This window comes from Dendrobates tinctorius, unplaced genomic scaffold (assembly GCF_039654945.1).
Source record: "Dendrobates tinctorius isolate UK_male_01 unplaced genomic scaffold, ASM3965494v1 ptg000063l, whole genome shotgun sequence".
In the NCBI taxonomy this organism is placed as follows: Eukaryota; Metazoa; Chordata; class Amphibia; order Anura; family Dendrobatidae; genus Dendrobates; species Dendrobates tinctorius.
In genome coordinates, this window is record NW_027361731.1 from 25,577,071 (window position 1) to 25,592,531 (window position 15,461).

The window sequence follows — 15,461 nt, forward strand, 5'->3', positions numbered from 1 at the left end:
ATATACTAATGTGCCACAAACCGGTATCACCAACCATTCCCATTTTATTTAGGAGTATCCATATATATAGCCTACCCTGTAGAGATATAGTCCATGCTAAGTTAAATAATGTCAATGTGAACAAAGCCGAAGAAACAGATGAGTTGCACTGTTACGGTGCCAAGTGACTGACTGATGCAAGGCTCATGTGGTGCCCATTTTCCAAAAGTGCTCTAGGTCTTCTCCAGGTGAGTTTAACATTGTAGGAGACCTATTCAAGAGGATTGAAAGGTACTATATACAACCATATGTGTGTGAGTGTGGACAAAGGGGTAGCTGAGGATACAGTATTTTTGGGTTTTTCAAAGGCGTTTGAATTTAAAGTCATCATGGTAAATGATTGCTACTTTGAATATTCCCCTGTTATAAGTGATGATCCCAAGGTTTATTACTGGGGGTCGCTATTATTCAACCTATTTAGAAGACAGGATTAATATAATTTCTTCCATTTCTACAGATATCCCCAATCTATGTAGTGCAGTCTCCTGAAGTAAGTCTTCACAAGGTTGGCACACACTGTTGGGGGTATGTTGGCCCTTTCCTCCATGCAGATCTCCTCTAGAGCAGTGATGTTTTGGGCCCGTCGTTGGGCAACACAGACTTTCAAATCCCTCCAAAGGTTTTCTATGGGGTTGAGATCTGGAGACTGGCTAGGCCACTCCAGGACCTTCACATGCTTCTTATGAAGCCACTCCTTCATTGCCCTGGTGGTGTGCTTGGGATCAATATCATGCTGAAAGACTCATCCACGTTTCATCTTCAATGCCCTTGCTGATGGAAGGAGGTTTGCACTCTAAATCTCATGATACATGGCCCCATTCATTCTTTCATGTACACGGATCCGTCATTTTGGTCACTTTGCAGAGAAACAGGCCCAAAGCATGATGTTGCCACCCCCATGCTTCACAGTAGGTATGGTGTTCTTTGGATGCAACTCAGCATTCTGTCTCTTCCAAACACGACAAGATTTGTTTATACCAAACAGTTCTACTTTGTTTTCATCAGACCATATGACATTCTCCCAATACTCACCTGGATAATGCAAATGCTCTCTAGCAAACTTCAGATGGGCTCGGACAAGTACTAGCTTAATCAGGGGGACACGTCTGGCACTGCAGGATCTGAGTCCCTGGTGGCGTAGTCAGGGCCGCCATCAGGGCATTGATTGGAGACACGGGGCAGAATGGAGATATCATACAGGGCATGATTGGAGACAGATGGGGCAGGGTTGGAGACAGATCGCACAGGATCATGGGGCAGGATGGATACGATTGAGACAGGGCAGGATGGGGAGATCATATGGGGCAGAATGGATACTCATGAGGGTGGAATGGGAGAACATACGGCTGAAGCCAGGAATGAGGATGGGGGATATTACCATAGAGGTTAATTAAGGGATATTATTACTGCAGTGATGTATTTAATTTTTTGAGTATACTGTTTTAAATGGAGGGCGGTCCTGTTACTGTGCAGAGCGACACTATGTCGCCTTTTTTTCTTCATGTGGTGTAATGTAGAAGTTGGGAAAAAATAAGTAATGTGTTCCGCAAGCGGAGCTCTAGATAACTGTGTTATTTCCTGCAGAGACGAGTCCTGGCTGGAAGACGTGATGACGATCTGTGCTGGATGAAAGATGAAAAGCAAAGATGAAGGACTTCACCTAGAGACATCACTGGTGAGTTAGTGTGTTACCTGTACACTGACACTATACATTGTATACTATATACAGAGGTACTGTGTATAATGTCACCAGTAATCACTGTGTTACCTATACACTATATACAGAGCTCCTGTGTATAATGTCATTGATCACTGTATTACCTGTACACAGACACTGCATACTAAGTACAGATGTCCTGTGTATAATGGCACTTATGGTGATAGTATTATGTTTTTTTTTTTTATTAATGATCAGTATTGTAGTATTCAGTCACCATGTGGTGGTAATATGTGGTCCAGCTATGGTGTGGCGGTATTTGTCCCTTGTATGTGCTATTATTTGGTCACTATGTGGTGGTAATATGTGGTCTGGACATGGTGTACAGCGGTATTTGTTCTTTGTACGTGATATTATTGGTCATTTTAAAAATTGAAAAATATATAAAAAATATACCTAAATTGTATTGCATATTTTAACAAATATTTAATAGGTTACAGTAGAGTAGAGCTCGGCCAAAAGTGTCTACTGTGTTATGGTGGCGGCTTAAAAAAATCTTTTGGCAAAAGCTGCCGGCTATATGTGTGATGGGAACTGTTAATGTGTGATAGGTGAGAAGTGGAGTTTTTCCAAGAGAGAACGGTGGGACTGTGGGCAGGGCTGGGTTGGAGCCTGGGCAGAGTCTCAAGGGGTCCCGAAATTCCTAGTGGCAACCCTGAGTTTACCCCGCTCTTCTGGTTGCTTTTTTTTTTTCTCACTCCATCTGTGCCTTCTCCTTTATTCTGCTCCGGTTCCTCCTGATTTTGATGACTATGCGCATTATGTGTCGTTTCCGCAACATTTTGATAATTTGTTTGATCTGAAATAATTTTTTAATGTATTTGCTGCTTTTTTTGCAACTTCTAAATAATATTAGATTGCAACAGAATCCATAGGCTGCAGAATATGTTAGCGCTATATAAAAATAAATATTATAGGCTTTTCACACTCTAAAAATAAAGCAAAAATATGTGGTATCCCTTTAAATGGGTAAAACGTTAGCGACGAGTTAGCAGGAAGTTCGCTCTTATTTCCTGCTGTCTACAATCGCGTCTGTAGATCTGAGGGACGAGCTGAGCTGCTCCATCTGCCTTTGCATCTATACAGATCCGGTCACCCTGAACTGCGGATACAACTTCTGCCGGGGGTGCATTGATCATGTGCTGAGTGCACACGACCAGGATGGAGGATACAGCTGTCCTGACTGCAGGGTGAAGTTCATGGTACGTCCTGCCTTGCAGAGGAACGTGACTCTGTGTGCCATAGCAGAGAGATTCCAGGCTGCTCAGCCAGAGCGGAATAGTGAAGTCTTCTGTACTTATTGCATTCACGCCTCCATACCGGCTGTCAAGTCCTGTCTTCATTGTGAAGCTTCTCTGTGCTTGGACCATCTCATAGTCCATAGCAGGTCCTCAGAACATGTCTTATCTGAACCCAGTACTGTGCCAAAGACCAGAAAATGTGCCATCCACAAGAAGATCCTGGAATATTACTGCTCCGAGGACTCTACACTTATCTGTGTGTCCTGCAGACTGGATGGAGAACATGGAGGACACAATGTGGAATCACTGGATAAAGCCTCTGAGAAGAAGAGGAGACAACTCTTCCAACTTTTGCAAAGCTTGGAATCAAAGCGATCAGTGATGGAGAAAAGGTTCCAGAGTCTGGAGAAACGCATGAGAAGTGTCCACGAGAAAGAAGCTGACATAACAAAGGAAATAACTGTCATGTTCCGAGATATCAGGAGAAACCTAGAAGAACTAGAGAAGAAAGTCCTGATGGAGGTCTCCAGGCAGGAAAAGCAAGCGACGCTATCTGTCTCCGATCTGATCCAACAGATGGAAGTAAAGAAGGAGGAGATATCCAAGGAGATTCGTCACACTGAGGCTTTATGTCACACGACCGATCCGGTGACGGTGCTACGAGAACAGCTGTCATGTCGGAGAGACCTCGAGAAGGGACCAATGGTGGGAGCGAAGAGAGATATCCAAAGCTATGAGGTCGTTGGTCTGTGCATGGATCCGATCTCCAATGGATTACTTGCGCTGTCTGACATGGTAAGAAACGTGACGAAGGGCATTTACCCCCCAGATCCTACAGATATCACACTGGACGTAAGCACATCCGGTGACCACCTAACTATATCAGATAACTTCAAAATGGCCACTCGCTCCGAAAAGAACAACCTCCCGAAAACTCCCGAGAGATTTGAGTGTAATCAGATCTTGAGCAAAGAGGCTTTTTCGTCAGGGGTACATTACTGGGACGTGGAGGGAAGCAGATCAGGGATGTGGAGAGTCGGAGTGTGTTACCCCAGTATGGGCAGGGTTGGAAGTAAATCAGTCATTGGCAGTAACGACCAGTCCTGGGCTTTGGAATATTTTATGCAAACCAAGAGTAGGGGCACCACCGTCCATAAATAGCACAGTAGGATCCAACCCAGCCCATTCAAAGAACAGTACAAAACAAAGCCAAAGAGCAGGGATGGGCTATACAAGGGGGATCACCACAGACAATTGGTTGGCATTTAAATAGACAATTTTTATTTAGACATGTATAAACCACACACAGAATAAAAACATTAAAAAGTCACACATGTGACTTAGCAAACACATAACTGGCTCGCAATAGAACCTTCACCCTGAAGGTGTACTCCACAGGAGACCTGCCTATATAAACAGCATACCAACGGGTGACCAAGTGTAAAGAATGAACCATAAATGAGAAGGATTATAAAGCCTCTCAATCCAAATGCCTGGAATTATTCAGAGGTAGTTGTGCCCCCTAAATGGGTTTGATAAAGAAAATACACTTAGTCACCATCGCCCAGAATGCCCATCAAGAAAAATAGAGCATACATATAACCATCATCAGATGGGTGCATCCCCAGATTCAGAATAAAACCAGACAGGCATATGAACCCTGATAGAATCAATATCCATAAGTAATGGTATGTAGAATAACATGAGACTGCAGAGTCCATGTGGAGCAGCCTCAGGGAGAAAAAAGTGCCCGACGCGTGTCGCCACCCACAGTGGCTTCGTCAGGGGTACTGAGTGTAGCTTCAACACGTCTTTATATATGTGGAGTTAGAGAGTTAATAGCGTACAGCTGTGCCACTCACCAAAATAACACAGAGGTGAATTAATGTCCTATAAACGCAAGAAGCCGGTGAGCGGCCATATTAGAAGACACTGCGCAGGCGCCGGCGTGTGATGACAGAGAATACGTCACGGCCGGTATACAAAGCTACTGCGCATGCGCCAGCCATTAGAAACAGGAAATGGATTACAGCCCACAGATCGGAGACACTGCGCAGGCGCCGGCGTGTGATGACAGCGAATACGTCACGGCCGGTATACAAAGCTACTGCGCATGCGCCAGCCATTAGAAGCAGGAAATGGATTACAGCCCACAGATCGGAGACACTGCGCAGACGCCGGCGTGTGAAAACGAGATACGTAGCAGCCGGCATACAAAAGTTACTACGCATGCGCCAGCCCACGATGACAGGAAATGAGTCACAGCCTACAGTTGCCATATCAACCTAGACACAGGATTGTTGCGCATATCCTGTAGTGAATAGCCACATCCATCATCATGTGGCGATAGATTGTAGTACATAATAACGGACATGCGCATGCGTGGATATATGATACAGGGGGCATATCTCAGCTCAGATACACCAATAGTCATATAAGCGTGTGTGGCGCTCATTTTTGCATCTGAGCACAGCTGAAATAACCTCAATAGTAAACGATGGATACCACACTGCGCATGCGTCAGTGTATTAAGGCCAAAGAGACGCGGCTCAAGAGTGGGCATTTAAACCAATGAAAAGAACTGTGCATAAAAATGGTACACAGTTATAATGTCCACCCGGCTATGGAAGTCGTAAAATGTAGAAATAGGGGCGCCAAAAAGTCGTCACAGTTAGGACATGCAAACAAAAACTAATAAAAAACGTCAAAAGACCATGGAACCCACAGCCATAATTATTACGCATATTAGTAATACATAATTGCGCCCCATACCCAACTATAAAGTAGTAATTAAGGACACAACTAATAGTGATTACCACAGATTGTAGAACACAACGCATGCGCTACCCTGTGGTGACCAAGAGGAGATTAAGGCTCAAAAAATTTGTCAAAAAAGATTTATTTATTATATATATAAGTAATACACAACTACGTTAGACAGATGGAAGACTGGTACTATAAATATTGAAAAAGACCTCAACACACATAGGCAAAAATGCAGTGTATATGTTCACTGATGAGACATGGCTTGAAATTGCCATGAGCCTCAGTGAACCTAGTTCTCATGCCTATACAGTATATTACTCGTCAGACTAAGATGACAAAAAAAAAGAATCATTGATGTATATACTCAGAAGAGCACAATTCGAAATACGTGTCGATACTGTAGGCATAATCAAAACGACAATGGTAAAAGGCACATGGTAGTCAACCACATATGGGGCCATAAATAACCACAAGTCACAATGGTCAATAGTGTCATACAGGTGGATAAGTGTCGTAAAATCCACTAATGTTATAGAGCCAATCATGCCCAAACCCATGTAAGAATACAGTAAGAAAAGTAGCCTCAAAAGGAAGTTCACTAGAGGCTCTTAATAGTCTGCCTATGGGTTGAATACAAATTGTCATAAAAACAGACAATATATTCAAAACACCCAATAGTATAATGGTGAGGCAATCATAGATTGCATGCCCCTACAGCTATACTACGTAGCCAAAGGAGTAATAGCGGTGTATAGTGGCCCATGGTTGGTCCACAGAGCAGGGGATAAACCTCAGTGATCCAATACCCTGGGCACTTCCACACAAAGTACACCGTTAGAGCCAGAGACAAAGGGTGGACTGTACACAATGTTAAGATAAACAAGGAGTAAACTGAGAGGGTAGGTGGTAAGCTAATCTTAAAATACAACAGTACAAGAAAATATATAGACAAAGCTGGTATGCTGTTTATATAAGTGTAGAAAAAATTATGAGGTACAAAAAACACCCCAAAACCTCCCAAGGTAGAACAATCCCCAATACTTCAAATAACCAGACAGTCCTCAAATTGTCAATCTTGAAAGGAAGAATCAATTCTGTTTGTAGAATCCTGTGAATAGCAGATCCTCGTTTAAGCCCACAGGGGCTAAAGAGTTCAAATTAAAGATCCATTTCGATTCTCGTCTGAGGAGCTCCAATGTGATGTCACCTCCCCTGATGTCTGGTTGCACAGAATCCAATCCTAGAATTCTTGTTCCATGCCATTGTGAGTTGTGTGTCACAAGGTAATGTGAGGCAACTGATGTAAGCGTGTTGCCCTTTTCTTGATCCTTTTTAGCCGTAGTGATATTTGAAAAGTGTTGCTGCATCCGCCTTCTCAATTCCTGAGAGGTCTGACCCACATAAACCTTCGGACACGGGCATATAAGAGCATAGATAACAAAACGTGATTTACAATTGAAATAAGATGTAGTCTTGATCTGAAAAGGAGAAAAGGGAAGGGACACAGTATTATCATTGGCCATATAGGGACAGATGTTACAATTCCCACAAGGTAAAGAGCCCATTAGCCGTATACCCCTGTTGAGCCTAGTGACAGGGCGTCTAAAATGACTGTGACTCAGGCAGTCTTTGAGGTCTTTTGCCCTCCTAGCCACCAAACTTGGTAGTATAGAAATATGGGGCTTTAATCTAGGCTCACTCAGGAGAATCCCCCAATGCCTAGAGAGAATACCCCTAATATCACCCCACTGATTGTTGTAGGTGGTTATTATACTCAGGGGTTTAGGCGGGCCCTTAATGCGTGGTTGCAACAACCCATCCCTATCAGAGTCTCTAGCCGTCCTGAAAGCATTAGAGATTACCTTTTTGGGGTAGCCCCTATCCATGAACTGGCAAGTCAAATCCCGTGCCTGGGTCAAAAAAATCATCTCTGTTGCTACAATTTCTTTTGGCCCGAAAAAATTGGCCTTTAGGAATGCCCTTTTTAAGATGTTGAGGGTGAAAACTCGTAAAGTGCAGTAGGCTATTTGTAGACGTTGGCTTCCGATAAAGGGTTGTGGTAATCCGAGATCCATTGAGGGAAAGCTTAAGGTCCAAAAATTCTACCTCACTCTGCGAAAAGTGTGAAGTCAATCGGATGTTCCAAGAATTAACATTCAAAGCGTCCACAAAGAGCCGACAATCATCCAAGGTACCTGTCCAAAAAAACAGTATATCGTCAATATACCGATACCAGTTTGTAATATATTTGGAGAATGCCTCCATACAGAACACCTGAGTGACCTCCCACCAACCTAAGAATAAGTCTGCATACGAGGGCGCGCAGCGCGCGCCCATCGCGGTGCCAGTGACCTACCTATAGTGGACCCGATCAAAAATAAAGTGATTTTTGTCCAAGATGAAAAAAAGGAGGTCCAGTAAAAACGAATCATGTTTTCTATCTCCCGTAGAATGTTGATCTAGAAAGAAGGACACCGCTTGGATACCAAGATTGTGTCGTATGCATGTGTACAGAGACTCCACATCTAGTGTTACAAGCCACATACCAGGTGTAACTGAAAGGTCTTGTAACTGTTGAATTAAGTAGGTGGAGTCTCTCACGAACGATTTGAGAGAGGTCACCAATGGCTGTAGAAAAAAGTCAATATAAATACAAGGGCGTTCTAACAAGCCACCAATCCCGGATACAATAGGCCTACCTGGGGGTGCCTGAAGGGACTTATGGACTTTTGGAAGCATGTAGAAAGTCGGGGTCCTCAGGTGATGGTTTGTCATAAAATCCTTTTCTCTTTTGGTTATAATATGACAGCCAAAGGTGGAATCCAGTAGTCTGTCCAGTTTAGCCTTAAAGGCAGATGAAGGATCAGAGGGTAGTACCTGATAACATTTGGAATTTGTTAGTTGGCGTTTTGCCTCATTAAGATACAGATCAATCGGCCAAATAACCAGGTTACCACCCTTATCCGCCTCGCGGATCACAAAGTCACGATTGGACCCTAATTTTGCAATGACCGCCTGTTCAGGCTTGCTCAGATTTCTCCCACTATTAGGATCTAACTTGAGAGTCTTAATCTCCCTACACACGGTATAAAAAAAAATCTGTACCGCTGGGAATAATGAAAATTTAGGAGTGGCCTGAGATGGTAACCTACCCTGAAAACGTCTTCTTGAGGGTCCAGTGTCATTTTCGTCTAACAAGGGTCTCTCTTTTTGTCCAACCAATGTGTTGGATAAATTTACATTGATTAAAGATCTTTATCTGTTTTGCAGACAGTTGACATTTAAACTCTTATATCACCAGCCATCTATGATTGATGATTTGCCTATGACGGAAAGACAGGCCTTCAGAGATCTTCTGTACTTGTTAGACGAAAATGACACTGGACCCTCAAGAAGACGTTTTCAGGGTAGGTTACCATCTCAGGCCACTCCTAAATTTTCATTTTTCCCAGCGGTACAGATTTTTTTTGATACCGTGTGTAGGGAGATTAAGACTCTCAAGTTAGATCCTAATAGTGGGAGAAATCTGAGCAAGCCTGAACAGGCGGTCATTGCAAAATTAGGGTCCAATCGTGACTTTGTGATCCGCGAGGCGGATAAGGGTGGTAACATGGTTATTTGGCAGATTGATCTGTATCTTAATGAGGCAAAACGCCAACTAACAAATTCCAATTGTTATCAGGTACTACCCTCTGATCCTTCATCTGCCTTTAAGGCTAAACTGGACAGACTACTGGATTCCACCTTTGGCTGTCATATTATAACCAAAAGAGAAAAGGATTTTATGACAAACCATCACCCGAGGACCCCGACTTTCTACATGCTTCCAAAAGTCCATAAGTCCCTTCAGGCACCCCCAGGTAGGCCTATTGTATCCGGGATTGGTGGCTTGTTAGAACGCCCTTGTATTTATATTGACTTTTTTCTACAGCCATTGGTGACCTCTCTCAAATCGTTCGTGAGAGACTCCACCTACTTAATTCAACAGTTACAAGACCTTTCAGTTACACCTGGTATGTGGCTTGTAACACTAGATGTGGAGTCTCTGTACACATGCATACGACACAATCTTGGTATCCAAGCGGTGTCCTTCTTTCTAGATCAACATTCTACGGGAGATAGAAAACATGATTCGTTTTTACTGGACCTCCTTTTTTTCATCTTGGACAAAAATCACTTTATTTTTGATCGGGTCCACTATAGGTAGGTCACTGGCACCGCGATGGGCGCGCGCTGCGCGCCCTCGTATGCAGACTTATTCTTAGGTTGGTGGGAGGTCACTCAGGTGTTCTGTATGGAGGCATTCTCCAAATATATTACAAACTGGTATCGGTATATTGACGATATACTGTTTTTTTGGACAGGTACCTTGGATGATTGTCGGCTCTTTGTGGACGCTTTGAATGTTAATTCTTGGAACATCCGATTGACTTCACACTTTTCACAGAGTGAGGTAGAATTTTTGGACCTTAAGCTTTCCCTCAATGGATCTCGGATTACCACAACCCTTTATCGGAAGCCAACGTCTACAAATAGCCTACTGCACTTTACGAGTTTTCACCCTCAACATCTTAAAAAGGGCATTCCTAAAGGCCAATTTTTTCGGGCCAAAAGAAATTGTAGCAACAGAGATGATTTTTTTGACCCAGGCACGGGATTTGACTTGCCAGTTCATGGATAGGGGCTACCCCAAAAAGGTAATCTCTAATGCTTTCAGGACGGCTAGAGACTCTGATAGGGATGGGTTGTTGCAACCACGCATTAAGGGCCCGCCTAAACCCCTGAGTATAATAACCACCTACAACAATCAGTGGGGTGATATTAGGGGTATTCTCTCTAGGCATTGGGGGATTCTCCTGAGTGAGCCTAGATTAAAGCCCCATATTTCTATACTACCAAGTTTGGTGGCTAGGAGGGCAAAAAACCTCAAAGACTGCCTGAGTCAGTCATTTTAGACGCCCTGTCACTAGGCTCAACAGGGGTATACGGCTAATGGGCTCTTTTCCTTGTGGGAATTGTAACATCTGTCCCTATATGGCCAATGATAATACTGTGTCCCTTCCCTTTTCAGATCAAGACTACATCTTATTTCAATTGTAAATCACGTTTTGTTATCTATGCTCTTATATGCCCGTGTCCGAAGGTTTATGTGGGTCAGACCTCTCAGGAATTGAGAAGGCGGATGCAGCAACACTTTTCAAATATCACTACGGCTAAAAAGGATCAAGAAAAGGGCAACACGCTTACATCAGTTGCCTCACATTACCTTGTGACACACAACTCACAATGGCATGGAACAAGAATTCTAGGATTGGATTCTGTGCAACCAGACATCAGGGGAGGTGACATCACATTGGAGCTCCTCAGACGAGAATCGAAATGGATCTTTAATTTGAACTCTTTAGCCCCTGTGGGCTTAAACGAGGATCTGCTATTCACAGGATTCTACAAACAACAGAATTGATTCTTCCTTTCAAGGTTGACAATTTGAGGACTGTCTGGTTATTTGAAGTATTGGGGATTGTTCTACCTTCGGAGGTTTTGGGGTGTTTTTTGTACCTCATAATTTTTTCTACACTTATATAAACAGCATACCAGCTTTGTCTATATATTTTCTTGTACTGTTGTATTTTAAGATTAGCTTACCACCTACCCTCTCAGTTTACTCCTTGTTTATCTTAACATTGTGTACAGTCCACCCTTTGTCTCTGGCTCTAACGGTGTACTTTGTGTGGAAGTGCCCAGGGTATTGGATCACTGAGGTTTATCCCCTGCTCTGTGGACCAACCATGGGCCACTATACACCGCTATTACTCCTTTGGCTACGTAGTATAGCTGTAGGGGCATGCAATCTATGATTGCCTCACCATTATACTATTGGGTGTTTTGAATATATTGTCTGTTTTTATGACAATTTGTATTCAACCCATAGGCAGACTATTAAGAGCCTCTAGTGAACTTCCTTTTGAGGCTACTTTTCTTACTGTATTCTTACATGGGTTTGGGCATGATTGGCTCTATAACATTAGTGGATTTTACGACACTTATCCACCTGTATGACACTATTGACCATTGTGACTTGTGGTTATTTATGGCCCCATATGTGGTTGACTACCATGTGCCTTTTACCATTGTCGTTTTGATTATGCCTACAGTATCGACACGTATTTCGAATTGTGCTCTTCTGAGTATATACATCAATGATTCTTTTTTTTTTGTCATCTTAGTCTGACGAGTAATATACTGTATAGGCATGAGAACTAGGTTCACTGAGGCTCATGGCAATTTCAAGCCATGTCTCATCAGTGAACATATACACTGCATTTTTGCCTATGTGTGTTGAGGTCTTTTTCAATATTTATAGTACCAGTCTTCCATCTGTCTAACGTAGTTGTGTATTACTTATATATATAATAAATAAATCTTTTTTGACAAATTTTTTGAGCCTTAATCTCCTCTTGGTCACCACAGGGTAGCGCATGCGTTGTGTTCTACAATCTGTGGTAATCACTAATAGTTGTGTCCTTAATTACTACTTTATAGTTGGGTATGGGGCGCAATTATGTATTACTAATATGCGTAATAATTATGGCTGTGGGTTCCATGGTCTTTTGACGTTTTTTATTAGTTTTTGTTTGCATGTCCTAACTGTGACGACTTTTTGGCGCCCCTATTTCTACATTTTACGACTTCCATAGCCGGGTGGACATTATAACTGTGTACCATTTTTATGCACAGTTCTTTTCATTGGTTTAAATGCCCACTCTTGAGCCGCGTCTCTTTGGCCTTCATACACTGACGCATGCGCAGTGTGGTATCCATCGTTTACTATTGAGGTTATTTCAGCTGTGCTCAGATGCAAAAATGAGCGCCACACACGCTTATATGACTATTGGTGTATCTGAGCTGAGATATGCCCCCTGTATCATATATCCACGCATGCGCATGTCCGTTATTATGTACTACAATCTATCGCCACATGATGATGGATGTGGCTATTCACTACAGGATATGCGCAACAATCCTGTGTCTAGGTTGATATGGCAACTGTAGGCTGTGACTCATTTCCTGTCATCGTGGGCTGGCGCATGCGTAGTAACTTTTGTATGCCGGCTGCTACGTATCTCGTTTTCACACGCCGGCGTCTGCACAGTGTCTCCGATCTGTGGGCTGTAATCCATTTCCTGCTTCTAATGGCTGGCGCATGCGCAGTAGCTTTGTATACCGGCCGTGACGTATTCGCTGTCATCACACGCCGGCGCCTGCGCAGTGTCTCCGATCTGTGGGCTGTAATCCATTTCCTGTTTCTAATGGCTGGCGCATGCGCAGTAGCTTTGTATACCGGCCGTGACGTATTCTCTGTCATCACACGCCGGCGCCTGCGCAGTGTCTTCTAATATGGCCGCTCACCGGCTTCTTGCGTTTATAGGACATTAATTCACCTCTGTGTTATTTTGGTGAGTGGCACAGCTGTACGCTATTAACTCTCTAACTCCACATATATAAAGACGTGTTGAAGCTACACTCAGTACCCCTGACGAAGCCACTGTGGGTGGCGACACGCGTCGGGCACATTTTTCTCCCTGAGGCTGCTCCACATGGACTCTGCAGTCTCATGTTATTCTACATACCATTACTTATGGATATTGATTCTATCAGGGTTCATATGCCTGTCTGGTTTTATTCTGAATCTGGGGATGCACCCATCTGATGATGGTTATATGTATGCTCTATTTTTCTTGATGGGCATTCTGGGCGATGGTGACTAAGTGTATTTTCTTTATCAAACCCATTTAGGGGGCACAACTACCTCTGAATAATTCCAGGCATTTGGATTGAGAGGCTTTATAATCCTTCTCATTTATGGTTCATTCTTTACACTTGGTCACCCGTTGGTATGCTGTTTATATAGGCAGGTCTCCTGTGGAGTACACCTTCAGGGTGAAGGTTCTATTGCGAGCCAGTTATGTGTTTGCTAAGTCACATGTGTGACTTTTTAATGTTTTTATTCTGTGTGTGGTTTATACATGTCTAAATAAAAATTGTCTATTTAAATGCCAACCAATTGTCTGTGGTGATCCCCCTTGTATAGCCCATCCCTGCTCTTTGGCTATATCTTTGGAATATTTTATTGGCAAATATTCGGCAACACACAGCGATGAAGAAGTATGTGAATCTGAAGACTTATTGTGCCAGCGGCTCAGGGTACATCTGGACTATGACGCTGGACAGTTGTCCTTTTATGAGCTTGGTGACCCTGTTAAACACCTCCACACCTTCTCTGCCATCTTTATCGAGCCCCTCCATGCTGCATTCTGGGTCGGATGGGATACAGTCAATACTGAAAGTTGGGTGAAAATTGAAGACTGTGAACTGATGGACATCTCCTCCCATATGTAATCCATGGGTAGTAGCCCGAAGGCGACTCCTAATATATTACCTCCAAAGTGGACAACCCTATCGAAATTTCTTAAAGATACGGTGTTGTTTAAGTAATTATTTATTACCTAATATTTAGTGTATATTGGGTAAAACAGACCCCATTTTGGTGCCCCTACACTCTGTAAATAAAGCAGTCCGTGACCCTTTAAATATGAAACACTACAGTAGAGATGGTTATCAGATTAAAGTAATCCAATCTGGTGACCATCTCTACTGTAGTGTTTCATATTTAAGGGGTCCTAGCCTTTATTTTTCAAAGTGTAGGGGCACCGTAATGGGGTCAGTTTCACCCAATATACACAATATAAGGCAATAATTAGCAACATGCTAGAAAACTTCTTGATTAATGGGGGATTAATTTAAAGTAATTCAAGCAGTATTTTACTATGTCGCAAGTTGTTTATTACTAATGCTGAGCGAATGTGCTTGTCTAACGTGTTATCCGAGCATGCTTGGGTGTTATCCGAGTATCTTGGGTGTGCTCAAAAAAGATATTAAAGTCCCTGCGGCTGCATGTTTCGTGTCTGTTAGACGGCCGCAACACATGTGGGATTGCCTAACAGCCACAAAACATGCAGCTGTAGGGACTCGAACATATTACCTAAGCACGCCCAACATACTGGGATGTTATCCAAGTGCGTTTGCTCATTAATAATTACTACCTATTATTTAACCCCTTTCTGCCATATAATAATAAATTTTATTTCTATAGCGCTGACATATTCCGCAGCACTTTACATTTCAGAGGGGACTTGTACAGACAATAGACATTACAGCATAACAATAATCACATAGATCATAACAGATGCCAAGAGGAATGAGGGCCCTGCTCGCAAGCTTACAGTCTATGAGGAAAAAAGGGGAGACACGAAAGGTGGATGGTAACAGTTGCCCTGATTGTTCGGACCAGCCATAATGTTAAGTGTGTAACAGTACAGACACAGAGGGCTAATGGATGCATAAAGCATGTGGGAACATGATGCGGGGAACCTGGTTATTTTCTTAAAAATGTACTTGGATTTTATCAGAATAACATAAATGTAATTTATGGCAAAACTAATGAGATATTGAAAGGATACGTTATGATGTAGGATATCTATCAGGGCACTTTTTATTAAGTAGATATTATAATATACACTGCTCAAAAAAATAATGGGAACACAAACAAGACGATGTAACTCAAAGTCAATCACTTTTGTGAAATTATCCTGTGCAGTTATGACGCAACATTGATTGTGAATCAGTTTATCCTGCTG

At 42.8% G+C, this 15,461-nt stretch overlaps 1 pseudogene; it reads left to right on the forward strand.

The window, feature by feature from the left end:
• Positions 1-185: 185 nt before the first annotated feature.
• Positions 186-14,363, forward strand: LOC141093976 (E3 ubiquitin-protein ligase TRIM11-like; annotated as a pseudogene).
• The last annotated feature ends 1,098 nt before the right edge of the window (positions 14,364-15,461 follow it).